Source organism: Manis javanica, chromosome 4 (genome assembly GCF_040802235.1).
Source record: "Manis javanica isolate MJ-LG chromosome 4, MJ_LKY, whole genome shotgun sequence".
Lineage (NCBI taxonomy): Eukaryota > Metazoa > Chordata > Mammalia > Pholidota > Manidae > Manis > Manis javanica.
Genome location: NC_133159.1, coordinates 83924181 through 83949590, shown reverse-complemented (window position 1 = coordinate 83949590; position 25410 = coordinate 83924181). Strand labels below are relative to the sequence as shown.

Genomic DNA, 25410 nt, shown 5'->3' with positions numbered 1-25410 from the left:
ACCTCCTTTATAAGACCATTCCATATTTTATGTTCTCATTGCAGTCTATTATCTTTGGCAACATTAATTATAACAGTAATTAAACAATTATTTGTCAAATGCTTGCTCTTTCCATTAGACTGTTACTTTCATAAGATCAATAATAGCACCTACCTTGTTCTCTGCAGTATTCCAAGCACATTGAGGGTCTGATGCGTGGTAGGTGCTGAATAGCAGACTGCCAATGAATTGTTGGGTGAAGTAAACAGAGTCCATGGGCTGGGGAGACAAGTTAGGTGGTGCTGCATTGTTACTTGTATTCAACACTGAAGTCCTACTTAAAATATCTGAAATATAGTTCCACACAGCCCATTAAAAAAAGAAAGACTAAAGTTTACATGTTGGGGGTGAGGGTGGGCATTATACCAGAGGGGAAAGATCAGAAATGTTGACTCATTCTGAATTCACATAACACTTCAGTTCACACAGCTGCCATTCTGTGCTGTTATCTCCACAGAGCACAATATCCTTCTGGCACATAGCAGCCACTCAAATATTTGAGCAATGAATGATACCGAATGAATTAATGTGAAACACTGCTAAAGTCATGTTCAGTTATTCGAATTCATTTATTCATCAATATATATTGAGCACCTATTATGTACATGGAATTTTGCTGGGTGCTGGGAATATGCAGGTATAGCTCGAAGAGCTCACAGTACTCAAAAGCAAAGGAAAATCAAGATTCACAAAAGTGAGGTTAAGTGCTGAGAAAGCAGTATTATAACCTGCTATGTGAATTGGGAATGCTGAGAAAAGTGGGGGCAGTTAGCTAAGGGTAGGTTGGGCAACTGATGCTGTTTTCAAGAAGTGGCAATAGCTGCTATGTTGCTCAGGATCAGCAGAAGTGCCCCAGATATGCAAACAAGTGGCTAGCATCCATGTCAGTTATTTAGAATTATAGCCGTCAATAATAAAGACTAAATTACTTGGTCATTCAGCTCTTCCAGCCATATGGGAATTGTTTCCCCAAAATGTTATGGGCTTTTGAATTTTTCAGGCAAAGTTATTTCATACTGAGAAAGACTGCTGAATTATCTGTATTACAACTGAAGATGAGAGGCCTAAATCACTTGTTATACAATTAAAGGACATGAATTGAGGATAGAAATGTATTCCTTAAAAAGAAGGTAATTTTTTTGTTTGTTTCTTTTTACATTTTCAGTGATCTGTGCTTTCTTTCAGACCTGAATGGGTTTAGGGAGGAGTTTTGTTCATGGCAGACCATTTCTAGGATAACACAGTAGCTTGAAATTTACTCATGATGTTAAAATTGCTGCAAGTGCAGCAGAAATGATTCAATGTGACTGAGACCTGTTTGTTGTGAATTGCTAATTAGTATAATTATTAACATTCAGAGAATTGCAAAGCAGTAAATTTTCAGCCCTGGCTGCTTATCATTCACATGACAGAACTAAATCAAAATAAAATAACACAGCCACAGAAAAAGTAACAAAATGTTCTATAATATTTCTCAGGAACAATCTATTAGAGAACTATAGGAACTGTTCAGCGATGCAGATTGCCATTTTATTCCATTTCTATAAAATATTTTTTTAAAATTTCAGAGATAGTGCTTTGTAAAGAGGAACATCAAAAAAGCTGTATATTCAATTCCCTCTAGATTACAGTGCAAGAACATATCTTCAATATACAGCTTTTCTATCAGTCTCCAAATATCCTTTATTAAACAGAATGTTAAATCTCTTTTATTGCTCACACAAAAGCTGAGAATTGTATTTCAAAGAAATTAATACATATTCTAAGCAGAATAAAATTCATGGAAATACCCAAGCATGTTGGAGATTATAAAGAATTTTTACTTATGCCTATTGGAAAGAAAAAGAAGAAAGGAAAAAAGCAGTCATACAAAAAAAAAAAACAACCTCTCCTCAGACAAGTACTTTGAAATTGCTTTCTATCTAAGATTCAATTCAAAATTACTAACTAAAATTAATACTTATCTGTGAGCTGGGAGTTGAATCAAACCCGGAACAGAAGTCTGATTTGGAGTAGTTTTAATTTAAATCAAAAAGTAAACTCAAATCAGTATTTTTCTATTTTGTTGAAATTCTTTTTGAACTAAATCCAAGAAAAGAATTACTTAGGTTCAAAAAAGCAGCAGTTAATGAGGTTGACACCATCCACATCATATCTGTGTGGCTAAGAAAATAGAGATGAGATTTTGGAAATTATAGCTCTCACAACATAAAAGATGGTGAGACATATCAAAATGAGCTGACATGACTTCCTAAAATGCCTTTGACCCACTGTGTGAGTATATAGTATGAATTTTAATATCTAAGCATTCATTTAGGACACATTAATAATACATCTTTCAGAAATACTGAATAGCATTTCATCTTATGTATACATAGTTGAAAAACAGCATATATAAGCATATTAATTATATATTTTAAAGTTGATAAGGCATTATTTCACTTATTCATTCATTTATTCACCATTGACTGATAAGCTCCTCTATGTGACACACTGTGCTTAGTACCAGAAATATAAAAGAATGAGATAGAGCTGATCCATACCTTCAAAGAGCTTTCATATAGGAAATACTCAGCATCTATTTTTATGGTAATCAAATTATTAAAAGGTCTAGTTAATATGGGTCAGGAGAATAATAGACTATTTCCATGAACTATCTCAATATATCTTTTCATTCTTGAGCTTTACAACTACAGGCCAACATGAAGGGCATAGAGATTGTTCAGATGATAATTAGAATTAGAAAACAGGGCTTTTGGACAATTGTAAAGGAACCAGAAATAATTAAGTTTGAGTAAGTAAATATTATTGATAGTCCCAGTAAAAGGAAACACCATCAGGGAAAAGGTCTGTAAGGGACGCAGAGAAGAATTTAGGCACAATCAGGAACAAAGAAGACAAACTTAGTTAGAATCAGAACAGAAACAATTCCCGTAGCTATGTTTGGTAAAGGCTTTATCATTTTCTAATGCAGAAGTGGAAGTTAAAACCAAATCATTGTTCTGAATTATTATAAATTGTTATATAATAATATGTATAGTTCTCACTCTGTAGCATGGATTCATCCATTCTTAAAAAACATTTCTACTCTCTATATTAAATCCAAAATTTAAGAAAAACTCCAGGTGTTATTGAAAACAAATGCCCGGTGATCCCATTTGATCACTGTTTTCAGGCTTTCTGTGCCAAGAGCAAGTCTTTCTTACAGACTGATGCTCTAAAAGGGTTATTTTAGTGTGGGCATAGCACAATAATTCTAACTGCTTGGCCTGTAACCTTGGTATTATCTAGCAGCTTATCCAGTTTTGCTCATAGATTTCCTTGAAAGATGTCTCTGGCAGTAAACTGCCTAAGCTACATATATGCACCCCAGAAAAAAGAGGCAAGCTATGAACACTCCTGGGAGAGTACAACAATGTTCTTGGAAATATTTTAGGTTTATTATACATTACTTCAATAGCATTACCACACAGCTTTGTTCATCCACGACTAATTTCATTGGTTTTCAAATTCCTCTTTGTTCAATGCAATCGGAGTTTCTTGGTTGTCTTTATGCAGAGGCTACCTTAACCTTTCCTTTGTTGTGAATCCATAGTATTAATGTCAGATGCTGGCCATTGCCCTTGCCACATGGGTGAGAACTGCAATCAACTTTTACTCCTTGTACTGACAAATGAGACACTGCAGGAGAAAAACTGGGAGCTGTCAGAGATGGTTCCTACAGTGCAATTAACTGAAACAAAATTGTATATTCATGCTGTGGTAATTACCTTAATATGTGATTTCACTTTCTTTCTTATTCTTTTTACTCCTGGTGTTCTAAAACTTCATTTTACTGCAAAAAAAAAAAAAAAAAAAAAAAACCCAACAAGCTGTATTTTCTACATTTTTATCTATGTTCCATCTTTTTTTGTCTTTCTACCTGCAGTCTTCATAATTCCTTACTAACTATTGTCCAGTTCACTAATACTTTCTTTGGCTGTACCATGTTGCTGCTAAGACCATCCACTGAGTTCTTCACTTTGATTATTGTATTTTTATGTCTGAAATTTCTATTCAGTTCTTTTCCAATCTGATGTGAGTCCGTACAGTTTCAGTTTACTGTTAGAATTTACAAATGTGATTTCTTCTCATTCTTAGTCTGATACTTTACCATTTTAATCTGTTTGATATTCTACTATGTGAAGTTTTGCATGTTTCTTATGTCCATCGAATATTCTGATACCTATGTATGATCTTATTCTTTACATGCCTACACAGCTTTAATAAGTAATAATGCCTGTGTTAGGTATATTCCTAGTAAGAGTAACAGCAGATTTCCTTTAAGGGACAATGTAAGCCAGAAGACTGTGGATTAATATCTTTAAGGTAATGAAAAAAAAACACATTAATGCAAGAAAAATATCTTTCAAATGTTAAAGCAAAATAAAAACATTTTCAGATATACAAAAGCCAAAATAATTCATCGCAAGCAAACCTGTAATACAAGAAATGTTAAAGAAAATCCTGTAACCAGAAGAAAAATACCAGATGGAAATATGAATGTACAAAAACAAACAAAAAAACCCTGACGAACACCAGAAATAGTAAATAAGTGGGTAAATATTTTTTTAAAATTTCAATTTAAAAATCTCTTTAAAATATAATCTAATGTTTAAACACAAAAAATAATGATAATTGTGGAAGTTATAATGGAGTTGACCATTGAACAACATGTGTTTGAACTGAATAGGTCCACTTACATGTGAATTTCTTTCAGTAAATATTTTGGAAAAGTTTTGGAGATTGTGACATTTGGAAAAACATTTACTTTTTTCTAGCTTAATTTATTGCAAGAATATAGTATGCAAAACATATATAAAATATGTGTTAATCAACTATTTATGTTATTGGTAAGGCTTCGTCAATAGTAGTAAAGTTGGTAGCTAAGTTGTTGGGGAGTCAAAAGTTATATGTGGCTTTTCAGCTGTGCAGGGGTGTTGGTGACCCTAACCCCCATGTTGCTCAAAGATCAACAGTATATGTGAAAGTGAAATGGATGACAGTAACAGCACCAAAACTTGGACTAGATAAATAAAAATAAATCATTATAAAGTTCTTATATAGTGTATGGTTTTATATGGTATTACTTAAAGGTCTATTGCATAAAGATGTATACTATATGACTTTTTTACAAAACACTAACACAGACTTATCATGGGAAAGAAAATAAAAGGCATCAGGTGGAATCATAAAAACTTTAAAAAAAAAGCACGCAATCCCCCCCCAAAAAAGCAGAAGGTAAAAGAAAAGAAGAAATGTGACAAATAGAAAGCAAAGATGTCAGACTTAAACCCAACCCATATTAATAAAATCATTAAAAAATGAATGGTCAAAACACTCCAATTAAAATTTAAAAAAATTGTCAAGTTGGAGTAAACTCTATACTGCAACAAGAAACCCACTCTGAGGGTAAAGTAAAAGGATGGGAAAGATATACTTTGGCAACACCAAACCAAGAAACCTGGAGTGACTATATTAATATAAAATAGGTTTCAAAGCAAAAGATATTGCAAAGAACAAAAAAGGGTCATTTCATAATGAATAGGAGTTCAGTTCATCAAGTGAGCATTACAATTCTAATAGATTATGTACTGAAAAACAGAGGTTTATAACACCTGAAGTAAAAACTTATCACTTACAAAAAGAAGTAGATAAGTCCAGTTAAAGTCTAAGACTTCAATACTCTTCTCTCAACATCTGACAGAAAAAGTAGACAAAAAAACAGTAAGATTTGAACATGACTATCAACCAACTTGACCTAATTGTTATTTATAGGACACTCTACTCAATAATGGCAGAATATATATTCTTTTCAAGGACACATGAAACATTTAAAAAAAATTATTTGAGAGGTTAGTAAATTGTTGGGATATATGTTTAACATATAATAATATGTTTATATATACCTATATATTTAAAATATGTAATTTTTAAAAGATAATACAAGTATATAGAATAAGTGTAAACAAGTAGCAAAACTTGTATACTAGCTATTCAGAAAAAAAGGAAATTTATAACAAAATCACTACAGAATATCTAAACAAATGGATACCAAATACATGAATAGCATAATTCAATATTTTAAGATGTCAGGTTTTCTCAAATAATATGACTTAAAATCAATTTCAATCACAACCCTAACAAAATTTTTAACAAACTGGAAAGACTGATATCAAAATTTATATAGAAGGGGGAAATTCAAAGGAATGAAGAGCGTCCTGATTAAAAAAATAGGGCAGAGGGGGACTTGAGTTTTGATGTGTGAAGACTTACTATATAGCCATAATAATTAGAACTATCAAGTATTGCTGATGCAATAACAGAAAATCTCACTATTTCTAGTTTTTAAAGTCCAGAAACAGACCTGCACATATAAGCAAACTTGGTATATGAGAAAGGTGGCATGGCACATTGCAGGGAAAGAAATGAGCCTGCACAGTAAATAAGATAGCCATAAGAATTAAAATAGAACTGCTACTTCACATTATACTTAAACATCGATTCACAATGCGTTAAAAAGTTAAACATGAAAGAAAAAACTTTTACAAAGATGCAGTAAGCATTAAATGAGGAGAATATTAACAGATCTGAGGAGTAAAAAATAAATTGACTAACAAAAGCCCTCATAAGGAGAGGAGGTAGATAAAGGAGACTCCTTGTAGTGGGAGTCTGTCATACCTTCACGATAAAACAATTTGGCACCATCTCACATAGCTCGACATACAAAGCAATTACAACCCAGCAATTCCACTTATAGGAAGTTTTGTACATGTGCACTTGCACACAGGTATAAAAATGTTCCTATTCCTACGTGGGAAAAAGTCAAATGTTCATCCACAGAAGGGTGAAAAAACTAATATTCCTATTGGAATTATTATACAATCGTGAAAAATTATGAACTACAGCTATATGTAATAATATGGATTCAAAGAAAGCACTGAGCAAATCTCCTAAGATTGCATACAACATGACATGATTTTTAAAAGAACAGCAAGAAAAACGAAACAATTTACTGTTATAGTTTTTAAGTAGGGTTCACATACTTTCTTGTTATGTTCGGCATCATAACCTACATATGTTTCCACATGCGTTCTTTTATATATTTTAAATGCTACGAAGTCAAACTTGTTAAAATCTACTGTCCTCATTTTAAAAGGATGCTAACTTCGAAAGGGCTAATTAAGTTTGCCTTCAGCATCATTTTCTCTAGTCAAAATCAATCAATGTCATCTCTCCTCAGTAACCCTTCCATTTTTTTCTGCTCTTCACTAAGCCACCCTCACTCCATTATCATTCTCCTTATAGTACACACTATAAAAAATAGAAGCTGTGTTCAAGTAGGTGTTGAGAATTTGGGGAGGATTACTTTCTAAACATTTCTTGATAGTTAATATATCCTAGAATCAAGTTAGTTGCTTGAATAAGAGTACTTTTGCTGACTCACTTTAAGCACGCAGTCAAAGCAATAATGCCTAGAAATGTACTTCCCATCTGTATAATTTATTTGTATCACATTATTTAGTACCTGACAACTATTTTTATCTTTCAGGGATCACACAGCTAATCTGTGAAAGTCACACTGAATTCTATGACTATCTCCAAACTAACCACTTCATTCAAATTAAAGTAGATCTGCCTGACACTGAACTATCTGATTAATGCAAAGCAAAGAAAGCATATGGAATCTTAGGTTCTAATCTTGATTTTGCCACTGACAAGCACTATTTTCTTATTCACATTAATCTCATGTTCAAATCTTGGTATTGTCATCTGTAAAATGAAAATGTTGGTGTACTTCTTTCTCCCTTACATGAGCTACTTAATTATGTTTCTAAAATAATATACGTTGCATAATGAGTTTTTTTATGAAATGAAATAATCTTTACAAGACAGAGGGGATAGTTATACTGAGAAATTATTAGCAGGATTGATAGTAAACTATTTGGGATATTAAGTAAAGTCTCCTTCCAACTTCATTCCCTGTACTGCCATGTATCCGTTATTATCACCCCCCTCATTCCAAGTAACTTCTTTAAAGTAACAGTCTTCTCAGGGAGAAAGACACAGCCTGAAAAAATATACTGAGCTACTTAATGTTGTTTAAGCATACATTCTTAAAAACAAGGTGCTTGAGTTATGTTGAATCTCAAAAGTTTGACCTGAGATAGCAGTAGACAAAGCATAACATTTTACACACAAACACACACACACCCATACACAAAAGTAAGAATACATGATAATATAACAGCCAGTTTTCTTTTCAAAATAAATGTTTCTTTACATATATGCAAAAGAAATATTTCTTTTCAAAATAATCAACAGGACATGTGGGAAAATGAGAGAACTGGTAGAGCAGTTATATGAAAAATAAGAGATGTCTTTTCAGGATCTCAAAGTCTGGCCTCCTCATCCTTGGTTAAGATAAGGGAGAGAGGGAGAAAAAAATATCTCAGTTTGTTTTGTAACCTGACAGCAGAGAAAACTCGTGCCTTTTTTCCTGTGGACTAGTCAGAGGGACACGCCAATTGTTTTACCAAAGCCCCACCTCCTTGGTGTGGCTAGACAACAGAGCAGCAGAGGCCTTGGCTAACTGTCCTGAGCCTCACCTTAGTCACCTGCAGGGAAAATAGTGGGCAGGGAAACATGAAATGCTGAGGGAGAACTGGCATATTTGCAGGGACCTGGTAAGGGAGAAGGAGGAGTCAGAATGCTTGGTTCCGACGGTTGAAGGCCATGGCAGGACTGGGAGCATCAGCGCATGGCAGCATAAGACAAGAGCCGGCTGCAGGGAAGCACACCTCGACCAATCAATCACAGGGAACACCAGAGGGGACGTAAGCCAGACAAACCCTCTCCACAATGCACAGCTACCACTCTAGGGGCAGTGAGGTGTGAAGAATTTGACTTCACTGAGTAATCATTTCCTCAAAAAAACGTTTTAAGTGATTAGAGACTGAGTTATATTTATGGTTAAGACTAAGATTCCTTGTATAAACTGGCAACAGGAAGAGATGTGCTAAAGTGAATTTCTACCTATTGATGAAGAATAAGAAGACATTTTTAAATACTTGAGGCATATGGCTAGGATATGTTCGCAGGCTTTATCAACGTCATTATTGTTACTGTCATCTTCATTACTACTGTAGTCATTATTTTCATAAGATTCCTTTTAATTCACATGTGCCTTAATTTTAACTCAAAACTCAGCTATTTAGAATCATACAGAATCTACTTCCGTTTAGGATTCAGACATCTACAAATAACATCACTCTCACACTAACTACAAGAAAGTAGACAGAAAAACTACAATATCACAACACTTTTTGAGTTCATCTGAGAGTTGAGGTTTTATAGTGAATATATTATCTTACAATCCCATTACAGGAGATCTCCTTTATCTACACACAGGAAACCTGAATTCCGAAGAGCAACAAGCCTCTTCAAAGAGATACCAGGCAAAGGAACTATCTCACTCATGGCAGAGAACAAAAGGAAGAGGTGAGCAGTATACAGATGGGCACAAACACATCACCTGACCTCTAACAAACTGTTAAAGACAAGTTTGAGCTAATATCTTGTTCTGGAAAAACCACAGGTGAGAATAAAAGTACTATCAATCTGGGGTAAATTCAAGAAATGGTCTTGGTCCTAAAGCGCCTATAATGATATAAGCAGAGGCCTTCTAATTTTGAGGAAAAATGTGAAATTTTTGACAGGACTAACCACAGACACAAGGCAGAATTTGGCTGCCAAAAGGATGGGTTAAGAGTTGGAACGGTAATGGAGCGCTACCCCCAGGGCCTGAGAAGAGACTGCAACAGTGAGCCTGACACTGGATACTAAGCAACAGCAATCTATCAGTATGGAAGGGGCAGGGGTACACACACACAGGGGTAGCTGAGAGCTGAAGGTGGAACACAACCGTGAGGAACGCACACCACCCCCAACTGTTACTGCACTCTAAGTACAGGGCTACAGCAGCCCGCTTGCATAGAATATAATGATAGGGCAAATACGACTCAAACTTAGTCCAGCTCTTGACTGGATTGATTCAAGCCCAAACTAAAAGCCCGACAGAAGAGATGTGCCTGTTTCCTAGGATAAATACTATTTCTCTCTGCACCTTCTCTTATACATATGATATCTGGAATTCATTAAAAAAAAGTATCAGACACAGAAAAGCAAATTCTTTGTTAAGTAATAACACAATCAAGATAACCAGACTCAGAGATGACCCAGATGTTGAAACTGTGAAACAAAGACTTTGAAATAACAGTAATAAGTTGACTGATACAATAAAAGGAGAACAACATGAATGACTAAGTAGGGGAATTTCGGCATAGAAATGGAAATACATGAAAGATCAAATGGAAATTCTATAAATGGATATAATATCAGAGATGTAATATTCCTTGGATGGGCTCATCAGTAGAACTGACAAAGCTGAGGAATGAGCAGTAACCCTGAAGATATGTCAACAGAAATTATTCAAACTTAAAGACAAAAAGAGTGAAGAGAGAGACAAAGACAGAGAATGAGGAGAGAGAAGGAAGAGAGAGAGAAAACATATCTAATAGCATCAGAAAATATTAAATGCCCAGGTATTCAAGGGAAATCTAGGGAAAAATCTGATAAATGAGGTATAAGATATGTATATTGAAAACTGAAAAATATTGGTCAAAGAAATCAAAGTCCCAAATAAATGGAGAGAGATGTCATATTCATGGATCAGAAAACTGGAAGGCAGGGGGATTCAAAAACTGTGGAGAAATATTGAATGCTGTAACAATATTGAAATTGAAGTTCTAGAGGAAAAGAGATATGGACACAAATTTCTCTAAAATGTTTGAAGACATCAATCACAGATGTAAGAACCCAAAGAAACACAAGCAGGATGTATATCTCTGTTATGCAAATTACAGGGAACTGGCATGACATCTTTAAAGTACTGACAGGAAAAAAAAAAAACAAAAATAAAACAGATGGTCAACCCATAATGCTGTTCCCAGGAAAAATACTTCTTAAAAATTAGGGCAAAATAAACACACTTCTTAACAGCTAAACAAAATTGGAAGGTATTCATTTCCAGCAGAACTGCATTTTAAGAAATGTTAAAGGAAAGTCTTCAGTCAGAGTAAGAAGGATACCCCATTGGAACTGGATCTACACAATAAACTGAAGATCACTGATAATTATACAAGTGAAAGTAAATGTAAAAGATACCTTTTATTACTTTTAATCACCTTAAAAGGCATTTGACTAAAGCAAAAATTGCAACAATGTATTATGTAGTCTAAACCATATATAATATTAACATATGTGACAATATTACAAAGGATGGAACAGTGGATTTAGAACTATACTGTAGGTTCTCATGCTATTTATGTACTAATATACTGTTATTTGAAAGTAGTCTGTGATACTCATTTGAAAGTAGTACTGTGTTAATATAAAAATTTTACTATAAGCCCTTGGAGATGACTACTTAAAAAGAGAAAAAAATAGTGTAACATTAGCTAATGGTGGAGAGAAATGAAATTATTTTTAAACATAATTCAAAAGAAGATAGAAACACAAAGAACAGAAGGGACAAATAGAAAACAACTAGCCAAATACTAAATTTATCCAATGATACCAATAATTATGTAATAAGTAAATTGTCTAATCAGCCCCAATTGAAACATAAAGATTTTCATAATTGTATGATAAAGAAAACCTGACTATATATTGTCTGTAAGAAACTCTCTTTAAGTATAAAGACAGGGATAAGTTAAAAGTAAAAGGATTAAAAAATATTACAAATGCTAATTTAAAGAAAAAGGTGGACTTTTTCTATTAATATCAGGCAAAATAGACTTCAGAACAAGGTTCTGAATTACTAGAAATAAAGGTGGATACTACATAATGAAAAATGTGTAAATTCATCATGAAGACAAACCATTCCTAAGTGTCACTGGGTAAGTCATTATACAAATACATATATATATATGTGTGTGTATATAGGGTATATATGTGTATGCATAATGTATATTGTAATAATCATAATTTATATTATATAGTATAAATTAATTAAAGATAAATATATATATAATTTTAAAAATGTATTGTATAAAATCATGCATTTTATATGCAATGTTTATAAATAAATGCCTTAAGTATAATATCATCAAACTATTAAATTTCATAGTATTAAGGGGATATTCAGAGGTTAAATCAGACAAAAAAGGTGTAAGATCTATATACTTAAAACTACAAAATACTGGCTAGAGAAACTAAGGACCTAAATAAATGGAGAGATATATCAAATACATGGGTCAGAAAATTCAGTGTTTTTAAGATTGCATTATTCTCTGATGTGGTTTGTAGATTCAATAAAATCCCAAACAAGTTTTTTCTTTTAGTATAAATCTACAGGTGATTCTAAAACTTGGATAGAAAAATGAAGAACCTAGGATAGCAGAATAAGTTTTGAAAAGGAATAAAGATTGACACAGATTGGATTAAAGATGGTGGTGTGAGAGGAGAGACACAGGCTTCCTCCTAAAACCATATACAATTAGAAAATATAGTTGGCACAACTAATCCTGAGAGAGCAACAGGAAAGAGGATGGCTCCAGACTGCATACACCTGGAAAAAAGAGCAGACCTCACAGAACAGGCTAAGGCCCAGTGGGACCCAAGCCCTTCCCCCACCCCAGTTCACCAGTGGGAGGAAGAGAAATGGAACAGGGAGGGAGTGGAAGGTAGGGGACTGCTGAATTCCTAGCTCTGGAGATCTGCTCTGGGAGCACAAACCTACATTTTATGGTGCTTTCATGATACTTGTATGATTACCAAGTTGGAAAGCTAATACAGGCAGAATTCCAGGAGAGACTGAGATTTTAGCTGCTTATGGAAAGCAGGGATCCATATCAAGCTGCTCTGGAACAAAAACTTATACCTGTGTGCTTGGCCCACTGGTTAAGGCAGTGGAGACAGGCACGGTAGCCAGGAAGCAGGGAACAGTTCTTTCCTCTCCCCAGGCACCAATACCACTCTCCTGCGACCCCCAACATTGCTTCAGGGGCTGAGCAGCTCCAGAGTAGAGCTTCTGGACACTAGAGGGTGCCATATACAAATATGAAACACCAAAGGAAACTGGTCCAGAGTAAAATTAATGTAACTCCAGAGAAAGAATTAAATAACATGGACCTTATGACTCTTCCTGAAAAGGAGTTCAAAATAAAAATCATCAGTATGCTAATGGAGGTACAGAAAGATATCCAAGAACTCAGGAATGAATTCAGGTCAGAGATACAATCGCTGAAGAGCACGATGGAGGGTATTAAAAGCAGGTTGGATACGGTGGAGGAGATGATAAATGAAATAGAAACAGAACAGGAATACAAAGAAGCTGAGGCACAGAGAGAAAAAAGGATCTCTAAGAATGAAAGAATATTGAGAGAACTGTGTGACCAATCCAAATGGAATAATATTCACATTATAGGGATACAAGGAGAAGAAGTGAAAGAGAAAGGGATACAAAGTGTTTTTGAGGAGGTAGTTGCTGAAAACTTCCCCAGTCTGGGGTAGGAGATAGTCTCTCAGGCCATGGAGATCCACAGATCTCCCAAAACAAGGGACTCAAGGAAGACAACACCAAGACATATAGTAATAAAATTGGCAAAGATCAAGGATAAAGACAAACTATTAAAAGCAGCCAGAGAGAGAAATAAGATCACATACAAAGGAAAGCCCAACAGGCAAACATCAGACTTCTCAGCAGAAACCTTACAGGCCAGAAGGGAGTGGCATGATATATTTAATGACATGAAGCAGAAGGGCCTGGAACCAAGATTACTTTATCCAGCAAGATTATCATTTGAATTTGAAGGAGGGATTAAACAATTTCCAGATAAGCAAAAGCTGAGAGAATTTACCTCCCACAAACCACCTCTACAGTCTATTTTGGAGAGACTGCTATAGATGGAAGTGTTTGTAAGGTTTTACAGCTGCCACCAGAGGATATAAATCCACAGTAAAGAAAGTAGAAGAGCTAATTACTAAGCAAATACAAAATTAAATTAACTATTCCCAAAGTCAATCAAGGGATAGACAAAGAATACAGAATATGATACCTAATATATAAAGAATGGAGGAGGAAGAAAAAGGAGAAAAAGAACAGAACCTTTAGATTGTGTTTGTAACAGCATATTAAGTGAGTTGTTAGAATCTTAGATAGTAAGGAAATTAACTTTGAACATTTGGTAACCATGAATCTAAAGCCTGCAATGGCAATAAATACATACCTATTGATAATCACTGTAAATGTAAATGGATTGAATGCACCAATCAAAAGACATAGAGTCACTGAATGGACAAAAAAACAAGACCTGTCTATATGCTGCCTACAGGAGACTCACTTTAAACCCAAAGACATACACTAAAAGTGAAGGGATGGAAAAAGATATTTTCATGCAACTAACAGAGAGAAAAAAGCAGGAGTTGCAGTACTTGTATGAGACAAAATAGACTTCAAAACACAGAAAGTAACAAGAGATAAAGAATGACATTACATAATGACAAAGGGGTCAATCCAACAAGAAGATATAACCATTATAAACATCTATGCTCCCAATACAGGAGCATCCACATATGTGAAACAAATACTAACAGAATTAAAAGGGGAAATAAAATTCAATGCATTCATTCTGGAGACTTCAACACTTCACTCACTCTGAAGGACAGATCAACCAGACAGAAGATAAGTAAGGAGACAGAGACACTGAACAACACAATAGAACAGATAGACATAAAAGACATCTATAGAACTCTACACCCAAAAGCAACAGAATACACATTCTTCTCAAGTGCACATGGAACATTTTCAAGAATAGATCATATACTAGGCCACAAAAAGAGCCTCAGTAAATTTAAAAAGATTGAAATTGTACCAACCAGTTTCTCAAATCACAAAGCTATGAAACAAGAAATAAATTACACAAGGAAAATGAAAAATCTCACAAACACATGGAGGTTTCACAACATGCTCCTAAATAAGCAATGCAGCAATGACCAAATAAAAACAGAGATCAAGAAATATGTGGAAACAAAAGATAAAAATAATTCAACACCACAAAATCAGTGGAACCCAGCCAAGGCTGTGCTAAGAGGAAAGTATATTGCAATACAGGCCTACCTCAAGAAAGAAGAACAATCTCATATAAGCAGTCTAAACTCATAATTAATGAAACTAGAAAAAGAACAACAAATGAGGCCCAAAGTCAGTAGAAGGAGGGACATAATAAAGATTCGAGCATAAATAAATAAAATTAAGAAGAATAAAACAATAGAAAGAATCAATGAAAGCAAGAGCTGGTTCTTCGAGAAAATAAACAAAATAGATAAACCCCTAGCCAGACTTATCAAGAAAAAAAAAGAATCTGCACACATAAACAGAATCAGGAATGAGAAAGGTAAAATCACTACAGACACTTGGACAATTTTGTAGAAAAATACAACCTTCCAAGGCTGACCAAGGAAGAAACAGAAAATTTGAACAGATCAATTACCAGCAAAGAAATTGAACTGGTAATCAAAAAACTACCTAATAACAAACCTCCTGGACCAGATGGCTTCACCACGGAATTTTATCAAACATTTAGTGAAGACATAATATCCATTCTCCTTAAAGTTTTCCAAAAAATAGAAGAGGAGGGAATAATTCCAAACCCATTCTATGAGGCCAGGATCACTCTAATACCAAAACCAGGCAAAGACACCACAAAAAAGAAAATTACAGATCAATATCCCTGATGAACATAGACGCAAAAATACTCAACAAAATAATAGCAAACAAAATTCAAAAATACATCAAAAAGATCATCCATTATGATCAAGGAGGATTTATGCCAGAGATGCAAGGATGGTACAACATTCAAAAATCCATCAACATCATCCACCACATCAACAAAAAGAAGGACAAAAACCACATAATCATCTCCATAGATGCTGAAAAAGCATTTGACAAGATTCAACATCCATTCATGATAGAAACTCTCAACAAAATGGGTATAGAGGGCAAGTACCTCAACATAATAAAGGCCATATATTACAAACCCACAGCCAAGATTATATTTAACAGTGAGAAGCTGAAAGCTTTTCATTTAAGATCAGGAACAAGACAAGGATGCCCACTCTCCCCACTTCTATTCAACATAGTACTGGAGGTCCTAGCCATGGCAGTGAGACAACACAAAGAAATAAAAGGTATACAGATTGGCAAGGAAGAAGTTAAACTATCCCTGTTTGCAGATGACATGATATTGTACATACAAAACCCTAAAGAATCCACTCCCAAACTACTAGATCTAATATCTGAATTCAGCAAAGTTGCAGGATACAAAATTAATACACAGAAATATGTTGCGTTCCTATATACTAACAATGAACTAGCAGAGAGAGAAATCAGGAAAGCAATTCCATTCACAATTGCACCAAAAAGAATAAAATACCTAGGTATAAACCTAACCAAGGAAGTGAAAGACCTATACTCTGAAAACTACAAGACACTCATGAGAGAAATTAAAGAAGATACCAATAAATGGAAACACATCCCATGCTCATGGATAGGAAGAATTAATATTGTCAAAATGGTCATCGTGCCTAAAGCAATCTATAGATTCAATGCAATTCCTATCAAAATACCAACAGCATTCTTCAACGAACCAGAGAAAATCATCCTAAAATTCATATGGAACCACAAAAGACCTTGAATAGCCAAAGCAGTCCTGAGAAGGAAGAATGAAGCAGGGGGAATTATGCTCCCCAACTTCAAGCTCTACTACAAAGCCACACTAATCAGGATAATTTGGTACTGGCACAAGAACAGACCCATAGACCACTGGAACAGACTAGAGAGCCCTGATATAAACCTAACCATATATGGTCAATTAATACATGATAAAGGAGCCATGGATACAACGGGGAAATGACAGCCTCTTCAGACACTGGTGTTGGCAAAACTGGACAGCTACATGCAAGAGAATGAAACTGGATTATTGTTTAAACCCATACACAAAAGTAAATTTGAAATGGATTAAACACTTGAATGTAAGTCATGAAACCATAAAACTCGTAGAAGACAACATAGGCAAACATCTCCTGAGTATAAGTATGAGCAACTTCTTCCTGAACCCATCTCCTCGAGAAAGGGAAACAAAAGCAAAAATGAACTCATGGGACTACATCAAACTAAAAAGTTTTTGTATGGCAAAGGACATTATCAACAAAACAAAAAGGCATCCTGCAGTATGGGAGAATATATATGTAAATGACATATCTGACAAGGGGTTAACATCCAAAATATATAAAGAACTTACACCTCAATACCCAAAAAGCAAATAACTTGATTAACAAATGGGCAGAGTATATGAAGAGACAGTTCTCCAAAGAAGAAAAAAAATGCTCTACATCACTAATCATCAGGGAAATGCAATTTAAAACCACAATGAGATATCACCTCACATCAGTAAGGATGGCCAGCATCGAAAAGTCTAAGAACAACAAATGTTGGTGAGGATGCAGAGAAAGGGGAACCCTCCTATGCTGTTGTTGGGAATATAAGCTAGCTCAACCATTGTGGAAAGCAATATGGAAGTTCCTCAAAAAACTAGAAATATAAATACCATTTGACCCCAGAATCCCACTCCTTGGAATATACCCAAGGAATACAACTTCTCAGATTCAAAAAGACATATGCACCCCTATGTTCATCGCAGCACTTTTTACAATAGCCAAGATAAGGAAGCAACCTAAGTGTCCATCAGTAGATGAATGGATAAAGAAGATGTGGTACATATATACAATGGAATACTATTCAGCCATAAGAAAGAAACAAATCCTGCCATTTGCAACAACATGGATGGAGCTGGAGGACATTATGCTCAGTGAAATAAGCCAGGTGGAGAAAGACAAATGCCAAATGATTTCCCTCATTTGTGGAGTGTAACAATTAGGCAAAACTGGAGGAACAAAATCGCAGCAGACTCAGAGACTCCAAGAATGAACTGGTGGTTATCAAAGGGGAGGGGTGAGGGAGGGTGACTGGGGAGGGAGGGAGAAGGGGACTGAGGGGTATTATGTTTAGTATACATGGTGTGGGGGATCACAGGGAGGACAAGACATAGTGGATCTCTGGCAACATGCTGCACTGATGGACAGTGACTGCATTGGGGTATGGGTGGGGACTTGATAATATGGGTAAATGTAGTAACCACATTGCTTTTTCATGTGAAACCTTCATAAGAGTGTATATCAATCATACCTTAATAAAAAATTTTTTAAAAAATGAATATAGATTTTTATATTTCTAATTTCTAGATTTACTATAAAACTGTAAAGTATTGGCATACAGAATGATGGAGAGTACAGAAATAAACACACACATATATATACCATTGATTTTTGAATGAAGATGTCAAGATAATTTAATGGGTAAAGAATAATCTTTTCAAAAATGGCACTGAAACAATTGGGCATACATATAAAAAATAAAAGAACCTAGGGTTTTATAACATATTTATAAATTAACTTAACATAGATAATAGATTTAGAGGTAAAACCAAAAATTTTCCAAAGAAAACATGAGAAAATCTTTGTGATTTTGGATTAGGGAAAGATTTTTATTAGAAAGATCACCACCATAAAAATTTGATAAATTGGACATCTCCAAAATTAAAGTATCTGCTCTTCAAAAGATACTATTAAGGAAGTAAAGACAAGCTACAGACTAGGAGAAAGTATTTGCAAAACACATATTTAAGAAAACTTGTATCTATACTACATGAAGAACTCTTATAATTTAATAGTAAAACAAATAACCATGTTAAAAAGTTGGCAAAAGCTTTGAACAGACGCTTTATTGGAAAGAATCTGATGGCATATAACCACATGAAAGATACTCAACATTAGTCACATGGAAATACAAATTAAATCCACAGTGAGGCATCACAATATATTTATTAGCTATGATAAAAAGCTGACAACAACCAAGTAATGCCGAGGATGCAGAGAAACCAGAACTCTCATACACTGCTCACAGGAATGAAAACTAATATAGCCATTTTGGAAATCTATTTGGCAATTTCTCATAAGTGTAAATATACATTCATTGTATGACCTAGAAATTCTGCTCCTAGCTGTTTATCCGAAAGAAAATACAATTTATAAACATATAAAACCACATGTGCATGTTTACAGAACCATAAAGTCATAAAATTTACATAGCAGAAATGATTAGATATAAACCTTATTTACTGTTCATTATCACTTAATCAATGTCTTATAAGTTCTATTTTCTATCCTGAAATAAAAATACTGAGATTATCCCTTATGGAAAGAGATTGATTCTCCAATTAACAATTGCAATCATTTATCATAAGTTTTTACATAAAACTTTTGGCTGGGCAAAAAGTCTTTCATAATTCATGCCTGTAACACTTACTGTACTCCACTGACAAAAAACATAAAGGATCTGCTATTTTTAAGAAGCTCTAGATGGTATCATAGCATCACAGGTATACAGTGATCAAGAAAGGAATTGGACCAGAGAAAGGAAATAAGAACCTAATTAAAATTTTTAGAAAATAAGTAGAAGTTACCATTAAATGGTAAAAAATGAACACTTCTTAAAAGCAGTAATCAAAATCAACTTAATGTCTATTAATTAACAATTTTTAATAAATCCTCATGAATGAATGAATGCATCTAGAAGAATGGCATAGTGGCCAAAATGTTTCCAAATACAACTAAAATTTTAGTAGGTTCATGCAAATGAATGTAGTGAGGAACCCTTAAGCTAAGCATATTTTAAAATATTACTTGAGGAGAAATCCTCATCCTCTTCTGTTCCATTTGCCATGTTTTAGTTTCTGATGAGTTGGAAACAAAGTTGCACTTAACTGCTGTGTGGACCACTTGATGACTCCAGTTGTGCTATGCAAGAAGAGAGTTAAAGAAGCCTACCTGGCTGCCCTTATTCTAAGGTCTTAATCACAGCTATCCTTGAGTAGAAAGATCTTGCTTTCTCCTCTCTGGTTTCCAATGTAGCTGCCGCACAGCTCTAGAATTGTGCTGTCCAGTGTGGTAGCCACTAACCACAGCGGCTATTTTAATTAAAGTTACAGTTAAATAAAATTAAAAAAATTACTTCTTCAGTTGCACTAGCCCTATGTTAAGGGTTTGAAAGTCATAGGTGGTAGTGCCTACTTTATTGGGCAGCACAGATTATAGAATTTTTTCATTTCCAGAAAATTCTGTTAGTCAACACTGAAAGGCCAACTACTTAACACCTAGAAGTACCTAATTAAAATGTACTCTTCTACGACTGTTACCCTTCTCCTTATACCTACCTCTATGATGTCTTTATTTTTACATCAAATAATCCATCATGATATTTGGCCTAAGAAAGTCAAGTGTCCATGTAGGATGTCTCAATTCCTTCAAAGTTTAGCTTACCTATAATGGATTTACTTAGCATAGAAAGACGACAGCCTTGCTAAAATGGATCATTGCGTTTCCCCTGCACTGCTACTTTCCAAAGCCCTATTCTGAGAAAATTATCATATTAAATGAGATGGAGCTTAAAATATCACAAAACGCAACCAACAAAATTAGGCCAATTGTCATACATAAAAGTAGCATCAAATGGATTGTACACTAGATGAAAGTCTGTGAGGAGAGAAACGATAAATGGTTCTATATTCATTTGTTTGGTATCTTACATACTGCCAAAGAGTTCTTTGCACAGCTTGGTTTTATTTAACTTTATTAATGATTTAGAAAAGAGAGTAAGCAAGTTCTTAATGATACTCATTGATGGGGCTGACTGGGACAGACACAAGTGATGACAAAGAAATTACCTAATGAAACGTGGAGAGTGGTGAACTATTGACAAAAGCAGCCCAAATTATATTCCACTTGGTATAAATTAATGATTAGTACTAAGCATGCCTTTTGCAAAATAACAGTGTTCAATGAAGACATAAGGAAAAGACTCTTTGGCCTTGGCAGTATTAAATGGCAATATACTTAAAAAGGAAACTGAGTTTTATTCTCCTTGATTGAATTATTTTATCTGCCATGGACAAAAATAAATATGTTTAGCCATGTCACTATCATCTTAGATATTCCTGGTTAATCAATAAGTAATAGGTAAGAGTAAATCTGACATCTTTTTCACTGAATTGATCTTCAGGTTATGTTTTTGAGTTTGGTTATATGTGTGTGCAAACAAGCGCATGCAAACAACTACAACTAGAAACATTATTCTAGTCATAGTTCCTTATAAGGAACACTAACATTTCTTATGAACATACATATTTGGTTATACGTTTTTACAAACTGTACTCTGATACTAAATTTCAGTCCAATTAATGGTGAATAATAACAATAGAAACTACTGACTAGGTTATATTTAAGGTTATGAATTAGAGATATTTTCATATTATGTAAACTCATCACTTTTTTATTGTGGTAAAGTATACATAACATAAAACTTACCATTTTAACCGTTTTCTAGTACACAGTTCAGTAACATCAAGCACATAAACACTTGTGCTACCATCACCACTGTTTCCATAAGTTTTTTGTCTCCCCAGACAAAAATGGTGCACCCATGAAATAATAACTCCTTGGTAGTCTCTCCTCAGCACTGGCACCCTACTATTCTCTGTCTCTATGAATTTTCTATTCTGATTACCTTATATAAGAGGAATCATAATATTTGTTCTTTTGTTTCTGGCTTACTACATTTACCATAATATTGTCAAGGTTCATCCATGTCATAGCATGTGCCAGAATTTCCTTCATTTTTTAAAGGCTGAATAATATTCTATTGTATGTACATACCACGTTTAGTTATCCTTTCATCCATTGATTGACATTTTGTTTGCTTTAACCTTTTGGCTTTTGTGAATAATGCTGTTATGAACACTGGTGTACAAATATTTATTTGAGCCCCTGCTTTCAATTCTTTTGGCTATATACCCAGTAGTGGAATTGCAGGATCATATACTAATACTCTTTTTTTTAACTGAGATAAAATTGATATACAACATTATATTAGTTTCAGTTGTATTACCTACTGACTTGATATTAGTGCATATTAAACAAAGATCATGATAAGTTAAGTTAAAATCCTTCACTATGCATCCAGAATGTTTTTTGTGTGTGATGAGGACTTTTATTTACTCTCTTAAGTAATTTTCCAATATGCAATATAGTATTATTAATTAGAGTTGCCATGTTGTAATTACAGCCTCATGCCTTATTTTGGAAATGGAACACTGTACCTTCAGACACCCTTCAACCATTTTGCCCATTTCCAGCCCCCACCTCTGCCAACCACCAATCTGTTCCTTAAGAGCCTGTTTTTCTGCTATTTTAGAACCCACATATAAGTGACCTTACATGGTTTTTGTCTTTCTTGGACTTGTTTCACTTAACATAATAATGTTCTTGAATTCCATCCATGTTATCACAAGTGTTTATTTCATTCTTTTTAATGGCTGAAAAATAATCCCTTGTATATATACTACACTTTCTTTATGCATTCATCTGCCAATGGACACTTAGTTTTTTTCTGTATCTTAACTATTGTAAATAATGCTACAATGAACATAAGGTGCAGAAATGTTTTCATTAGTGTTTATATTTTCTTCCGATAAATCCTCAGAGATGGAATTACTAGATAATATGGTAGTACTACTTTCTATTTTCTGAGGAATCTCCGTACTGTTTTCTTTGGTGGCTGCACCAATTTACATTGCCACAAATGCACAAGGGTTCCCTTTTCTCCACGGCTTTGTTAATATTTGTTATATTCTTGTCTTTTCTGTAATAGCTATTCTAACAGGTGTGGTGACATTTCATTGTGGTTTTGATTTGCATTCGTATGATCTTTTTAATATATTGCTGAATTTGGTTTGCAAATATTTTGCTGAGGATTTTTTGTATCTTCATTTATGAGGGATATTGGCCTGTAATTTTCTTTTCTTGTGTTGTCTTTGTCTGGTTTTCATAATGGAGAATTGTTGGCCTCATAAATGAGTTTGGAAGTGTTCCTTCCTCTTCCTCTATTTTCCTGAAGAGTTTAAGGAGAATTGGTGTAAGTTCTCTTTTGAATCTTTGGTAAAATTTACCAATGAAGCTGTCTGGTACTGGACTTTTGTTTGTAAGGAAATCATATAGTACATGTAAGTTTTATTTTTAGAGGAACTATTACACTATTTTCCATAGTAGGACAACCTATTATATTAGCTCCTTGCCCTTTCATGTGTCACTATGCTCCCATTCCTTCAGAAAAACAAAAATATTAATCTTATCCTTATAAATTTCATTAGTCTATCTTGGTATTTTGTGAAACCTCCTTCCTTCTCACAAATTTCTGTGACCAAAAGCTCATTTCACTTCTGGCTACTGCCTGTTATAGCTACAGGTGCCTTAGCGAAATCTCCACATGGTCATCCAGAAACATGTATAAATGTGCTCATTGCAGTAGTGTATATTACATAAAAAACAGAAACAACCCAACCATTCATCTATAGGAGAACAGATAAATTATGACATTTTCACACAATGTGACATTATACAACAATGAATAAAAGCTATCTGTGAAACATGGATGAATCCCAGGGAAAAAATCACGTTCAAAACACCAAGTCACTGAAAACTACATACAATATGATATCATTTCATATCATTTTCATGAAGCTCAAAAACAAGACAATCTTAACAGTATGTTGTTCAAAGAAACATGTGTGATAACTTGAGTTTTTTAAAGACAGAGTAATAATAAACATAAAATGCAGTAAGGTAGTTATTTCTAGGGGTTCAGAAAGATGAAAAAGAGGTAGACCACACAGGAAAATGAATACTTTTCATCATCTAATGGATCTTAATATGGGTAGTGTTCCTTCAGTTGGTGCTTTTATTTTAAAATGGGGGCAGTTGACCACTGCAGAGATGTAGCTACCAATTCTCAGGTGTGTGTGAAAAAGAAAACATGGAAAAGGCAAGACTTCTTTTACTGCCATGGTTCCTACCTCCTGCACATCCACCACACCATGGTAAGGGGAAATTTTATCACTATGGATAGTTTCCACAAGTTTCACTTGTATAAAATGGATTTCTGTATACCTCCTTTTTCAAATATAATATTTCTCTCAATTTTAAGTCATTACCTGTTTTCATATTTTTAACATGGTACTCTGGGGATTAGAGGGACAAAAGAAAGGTGGGCACTTTGAAAGACTTCCCAACCGTGAAAGGGCTGCTAAAGGGGAAAGGATTACACAGAGCTCCTGCTCAGGAGAAAGGACAGGTGGACAAAATCATCACAGCAAACTCAGCCCAGAGGTTGGAAACTTTCAGTAGCTTCACACATTCCAAGCCCATTAGGCAACACGACGCAAAAGCTCCCCACTGTGATATGCAGCATGCTGCTCCTTCCTCCCAGACAGCACCTGCAGGTCCGCCATCACAACAGACCAGCCAGAGACGGCCTCACATATGGCAGCTACAAGGACATAACATAGTCTCCTCCCTGCACAGTCCACCCACTGGCCCTGGCAGTGGAGGCAGGCACTGCAGCCAGGAAGTAGGAAAAAGCTCTTTCCTCCCAGCAGGCACTGGTGCCACACACCTGTGACCCACCCCTCCATCTCTCCAGGGGCTGGGCAGCTCCACAGAGTAGAGATTCTGGGCACTAGAGGGTGCTGCCTACACTAAGTTATTATCCATAGTAATCATTAGGAATATGAAACAGCAAAAGAATCTGTCACAGCCAAAAATTCCTCAAACACCAGAAAGAGGGCTCAGTGAAACTGAAATTGCCAATCTTCTTGATAAAGATTTCAAAATAAAAATCATAAACATGCCCATGAAGCTACAGAAAAATATTCAAAACCTCAAGGAGGAATTCAAGAAAGAGAAACTTTGAAAAATACAGTTATCTGAACTGAAACATATAACAGAGGGTTTTAAAAGCAGATTAGATGAGACAGAGGAGACAGTAAATGAAATAGAAATTAGAGAACAGGAATACAAAGAAGCTGAGGCACAGAAAAAAAACGGGTCTCTAGGAATAAAAGAATAGTAAGAGAAATATGGAACCAATCCAAATGGAACAATATTCACATTATAGGGGTACCAGAAGAAGAAGAGAGAAAAAAAAAAAGATGGAAAGTCTCCTTGAGGAAAAAAAATTGCTTAAAACTCCCCTGTCTGGGGAAGGAAATAGTCTCTCAGGCCATGGAGGAGCACAGATCACCCAACACAAGGGACCCAAGG

At 34.7% G+C, this 25410-nt stretch overlaps 1 long non-coding RNA gene across 1 annotated transcript in view; it reads right to left on the bottom strand.

The window, feature by feature from the left end:
* Positions 1–25410, bottom strand: part of LOC118974024 (uncharacterized) — a 358703-nt gene that overhangs the window by 168275 nt on the left and 165018 nt on the right. The window contains exon 2 of the long non-coding RNA XR_005063611.2: positions 154–258. This is a non-coding gene — a long non-coding RNA (uncharacterized lncRNA). The remainder of the gene's footprint in view (positions 1–153; positions 259–25410) is intronic.